Source organism: Carlito syrichta, unplaced genomic scaffold, assembly GCF_000164805.1.
Source record: "Carlito syrichta isolate Samal-C Ts95f unplaced genomic scaffold, Tarsius_syrichta-2.0.1 Scaffold305643, whole genome shotgun sequence".
NCBI classification, from domain to species: domain Eukaryota; kingdom Metazoa; phylum Chordata; class Mammalia; order Primates; family Tarsiidae; genus Carlito; species Carlito syrichta.
This window is the reverse complement of record NW_007249739.1, coordinates 481,960-487,262: the sequence shown is the minus strand read 5'-3', so window position 1 is coordinate 487,262 and position 5,303 is coordinate 481,960. Positions and strand designations below refer to the sequence as shown.

General features: G+C 53.3%; 1 protein-coding gene across 1 annotated transcript in view; it reads right to left on the bottom strand.

The window, feature by feature from the left end:
• The window catches only part of TG (thyroglobulin), a 279,837-nt gene that overhangs the window by 119,444 nt on the left and 155,090 nt on the right, over positions 1–5,303 (bottom strand). The window lies entirely within an intron of this gene.

The window sequence follows — 5,303 nt, the reverse complement described above, 5'->3', positions numbered from 1 at the left end:
AACACAGTGAGGGACGGTGAGAAGAATATGGGCTTAGCAATCTAGTTTAGTCTTTGCCAGCTAGGAGACCTTGGATGTGTCCCTTCACCTCTAGGCTACAGTTGCCCCTTCGCTAGGTGGGGGTAGTTGCTCAGATCAGAGTCCATGAAAGTTCAGGTCCTCCGCCAGCTCCCCCATTGCTGGGAAGGAGGTAAGCTCTTTGTCCCTGGTCTAGGGCCCCACTGCAGGTGGCTCTCCTGGGCAATGGCCAGGCCAGGCTGGGGCTCCGAACTCCATTCCTTCCCCAGCTTCATCCTCTCTGGCCTTTAATAGTTTGCAACTGACTCGATCTCTTTCCTTTTTTGAAGACGTCAGTGCTTTGATTTTCCCTGCTTTGTAAAATGAGGATGATCATAACACGACTCCCACTAAGATGTAGAATAAATTAGTTAATATGTGTAAAAGAAACAGAACAGTGCCTGCCATAAGGCACTATAAAAGATTAATTCTTGCTGGGCATGGTGGCTCACGCCTGTAACCCCAGCACTTTGGGAGGCCCAGGCGAGAGGATTGCTTGAGCTCAGGATTGCTTGAGCTCAGGATTGCTTGAGCTCAGGATTGCTTGAGCTCCGAGGCTCCGAGACCAGCCTGAGCAACAAAGCAAGACCCTGTCTCTACAATAAATCAAAAAATTAGCCGGGCATGGTGGCTTATTCCTGTGGTTCCAGCTACTTGGAAGGCTGAGGCGGAAGGATCACCTGAGCCCAGCATATCGAGTCTGTGGTGGCCGTGAGCAAGCCACTACCCTCCAGCCTGGGTGACAGAGTGAGACTCCCCACTCAAAAAAAAAAAAAAAAAAAGATCAATTCTTAAATAAGCTACCGCAGGTTTAGGTTCTAACATGATGTGACAGATGCAAGACGTGTCTTGTCTTTTGCAGCAGAAATAGCCCCTGAGGTGGGCATCCCTGGGGAACAGCACTCCGTGCCTGTTCTGTTTGGAGAGGAAGCAGACCCACTCGATCGGCTTCCAAGTGTCTCAGAGACGATGAAGTCATGGCAGTGTGTGGTCCTGCCGGCTGCCCAGCCTCCTGTCTGACTTCCTGGCCAAAGCACACTTCCTCTGCCCCCACACTCCGCCAAGGGCCTGCAGGGCCCTGGTCCGCCCTCTCCTCCTCTGTCCCTGGATGTCACCGCTCCCGTTCCTTTCACAGCATTGCTTTGCCAGAGAAAAGCAATCACTGGGTACCAGATGCCCCTGGGGTCTGTCCCACCTGCAGGATCGAGCCATGGGGATGTGGTCTTCCCGGCCCACCATGACCTCTCACTTTCTTGCTAACTGCTTGCTCCAGCAGGACTCAAGTCTCCCTTTAAAGGCTGTGCTGGACTCCCCTGCTCTCAGCCAGCGGTGGGGCGAGCGTTGGTCTGGGAGCCTCAGGACTGGCACGAGTTCTCTTTTTTCTCCCTTGTCTGAAAAGCACCTCTGCGGAAGCACCACTTCAGCCCCGCAGGTCAAGGCTGTGGTGAGCCATGGGCATGCCACTGCTCTCCAGCCTGGGCGACAGAGTAAGACTCCGACTCAAGAAAAAAAGAGAAAAGTGCCTATGGGAATTGAGCGCTCAGAGGACCACTTTCTCTCTGGGATACAGCAAATGTCATGCACATAATCACGTGAGATGATACACTTGGAGCTGCCACTCAGTCTGACGTGGTGGACCACAGGGCGGCCATGGCTGAGAAATGGCTCTGTGCCAGCCACCGACCAGGTGCTGGGCCAGGGAGGGACGGGGGCACAGCCCTGAGTTGAAGGAGTCCCCGTCTAGGGAAGAAACGGGGATGAGCACGCATGAGCTCCACCGGGTGCCAGGCGGGGTCCCAGGACCGTCTTTCACACGCCTCGCCTCACGTCAGCCACCCCACGAGTCTCAGGATCTTCTGTCGACAGACAGTCACCCTCCGCCGGCAGCCGAAATGACCTTGCCTCTCTCCAGAAACACAGGGATTCTCAACAAAATTCCCAATTTACAGATGAGAAAACAGACTGGGAGACAGGAAAGGCGATGTCCCAGAGCCAACGGCCCAAGAGTGGCAGAGCTAATGTGGAAGGAGGGGACAATCCAGAGTCCCCCACTCCACCGAGCCACGGACCAGCTTCCCAGTCCCACCCTGTTCAGACACAAAGCCTGAGTTGTAGGCTGAGGCTGGCAGTCAAAGGAACCAGCTCTTTCAGACCTGGGCCCTGAACGGCAGTTTTCGACGATTCAAAATGGAAAAAGAAAGAGATGAATAGGTGGAGCCCAAGAAAGTAGTTGGGCAATAAAGCCATCCTGTCGGATGACATAATGGCATATACAGGATACTGCAACATGAAGAGGAAGGCCTGAATACGGGCCTTGGTGAATCATAACGTATTGCTCCTGGTTCATTAAGTGCGGCAAACGTGCCCAACCATGGCAGTGTTTTTTGTTGTTTTGTTTTGCTTTGTCTGAGTCGGGGTCTCACTCTGTCTGCCTGGCTGGAACTCCTGGGCTCAGGCGATTCTCCTGCCTCAGCCTCCCGAATAGCTGAGACTACAGGTGCGTGTCACCACACCTGGCTAATTTTTGTTTTAATTTCTTAGAGAGGAGGCCTCGTTATGTTGCCCATGCTGGTCTCAGACTCCTGGGTTCAAGCAGTCCACCTGCCTTGGCCTCCCAAAGTGCTAGGATTACAGGCCTGAGTCACCACACCCAGCTATGGCATGGTTTTAAGGTAGGGAAAAGGGGACGGAGAACGTATAGGCTCTCTCTGTACTTTCTGCTCATTTTTTCTGTAAACTTAAAGTGGCTCTAAATCATAAAATATATTATTTAAAAAAAAAAAACAGAAAAGGAGAGAGCTGTCCTGTGTCCCAAAGTGACTGGGGGAATTCGTTGACACCAAGGGTCCGTAATTTTCTCCTTCGGGAGCTGAGTACCTGCACCCTGTTGGCGTCCACATCTAGTGTGTCACAGAAACAGTCACCAGATTTGCCTGAGGTTGGCAGGAGCCGGGTTCCTCCAGAGCCAGGAAGCCTATATCTGCGTCACGGCTCTGCTGTGCCTCTGCACGCTGCTCCCATCTCTGTGCCTCAGTTTCCTCACTGATTTGATGAGAAGACTAATGTCCCTGGTGCCCTCACAGGGTTGAAGTGAAGGGAGGCACAACATAAGAGACCTGAAAGCTCAGGAAGGCGGGACCGCGTGGGAGGACTAGAAAAGAAAGAAAACGGCCGTGGTTAAATGACCCCAAAAGACCGGTGCTACTCAGCACAGCTGAAGGGTAAGAAGTTAACAGGACATGTCTAGACATCCGTGGGAGCGAGCCACAACACGGTGTTTCTTGTCGCTGCTTGACCCGCAGAATTTAACGCCCAGGATGCCACTTGTGACATTCCTAAACCTCAGTGAGTGTCCTCGTCTTTGTCTGTGAAATGGTCGCACGATGCTGATCTCACAGATCTTCTGTGAGATCTCAACACAGGACACCAGGTGAAATATCTGGTAAAACACTTCACAAGCGTAGGTCTCCTCTCTCGCCAATAGTTTTTCCCCTGAGCACAGTGAACAGGCAGGGTTGGTACACGTCAGGAATGAGTGGGGTTGGGTGTTCTGGAAGCTTCCACCACCTCCCCACAGGCTGCCCCACTGGCAGCCAAAATGAGCTTTCCTCTGTCCAGAAACACATGGATTCTCAACAAAATCAGGCCCCGGGAAATCATAATCCCCCACCCACTCAGGGACAGATGACATATGGAAACCCGCTCTCTTCTGTCTAGAAACGCTCTCGGTCAAGAGGGTAGCCATGTCTGGGGAAAGTTCCACGGGCCCCAGGCTCCAACTGGGGGACCCTGATGTCACTGCTCTGGAGAAAAGAGCTTCTGACTCCACGAGTCGTTGTCAGTTCTGTGTTGGAAAAGAGAAAAGAAGACCCAGGCCAAGTTTTTCTTCCTTAAAGAAGAAAATGAGCCCGGGCTTGGTGGCTCAGCCTGTAATCCCGCGCCTTTGGGAGGCTGAGGTCAGTGGATTGCCTGAGCTCACGGGTTCGAGACCTGCCTGGGCAGCGAGACCTCATCTCTACAATAAATCAAAAATCAGCCGGGCATGGTAGCACGCGCCTGTAATTCTGGCTACTCGGAAGGCTGAGGCGGAAGGATCACCGGAGCCCAGTGGGTTGAGGCTGCGGTGGCCGGGAGCGGCCACTGCCCTCCAGTCTGGGTGACGGAGTGAGACTCCAACTCAGAAAAAAAAAAGAAGAAAATGAGCTCCTGTGTTAATGACTTGCATGCTCTCCAAAAAGCTTCCCCCCAAAACCCAGCCACCACATTCGCTTCGGACCACTACCTATATGTGAAAGAGGGTGAGGACGATTTTCCTGATTTTACCAGTGAGAAAACTGAGATTTGGAAAAGTCGAATGAAGGTCTCAGAGTCTCCTAGACAGAGTGAGAGCCAGGAGAGATGAAGCTGCACCCATCCTTGGATTCCCAGCTGACCCCGCTTCCCAGAAGGAAAGGCCGAAATCTATTTATCATCTCCGTCTCCCACACGAGTATCTGGTTGCATTTTTGCCTTAAGCAGTTGCCCATTTCACAGGTGCAGAATCTTCTTTGTAGCCTCACACCATGTGGCCACCCAGCACCCCGGGCTTCTGCTCATGCTGGATACCTACCCCGCTCACACACAGCCCAGCCCACTCGGTAATTCCAGCCTAGACCTCCCGCCCATCCATCCCTAGCACATAAGACATTCCATTTCCAATGAGACTCCTGGAAAACAGAGAGGAGCCCCAGTCGCTATCCTTGAGGCTGGGTCAAACCATCCCAGTCTAAAACCCTCTCCCTGTGTGTTAACCTCACTTGACCCTCACAGCAGCTTTGGAAGTCAAGTGAAGTGATTCCCATTTGCAGATGGGGAAACTGAGACTGGGAGACAGGAAAGGCGATGTCCCAGATCCCACGGCCAATGAGTGGCAGAGCTGGTCCTGGGCTCTTCAGATTCTGAGGCCAGGGTGCCTCCCCTAAGCCACTGTGGCCGGCTGGCGGCCGCTGGAGATGGCGGAAAAAGTGAGGCTGGTGCACATTTGGGTTGGTCCCAGATTCCACTCTGTGCTTTCAGTTGGTGGGGAGGATGTGGGGGTAGCCAGGGGGATAAAAAGGGTGGAGCCTGGAGCAGGGACAGGCCAACGTTCGTAAGTGAGGCCTGAATTAAAGGAGGTAGGAAGCCGGGCTCGGTGGCTCAGCCTGTAATTCCACGCCTTTGGGAGGCTGAGGTGAGTGGATTGGCTGAGCGCGCGGGTTCGAGACCCG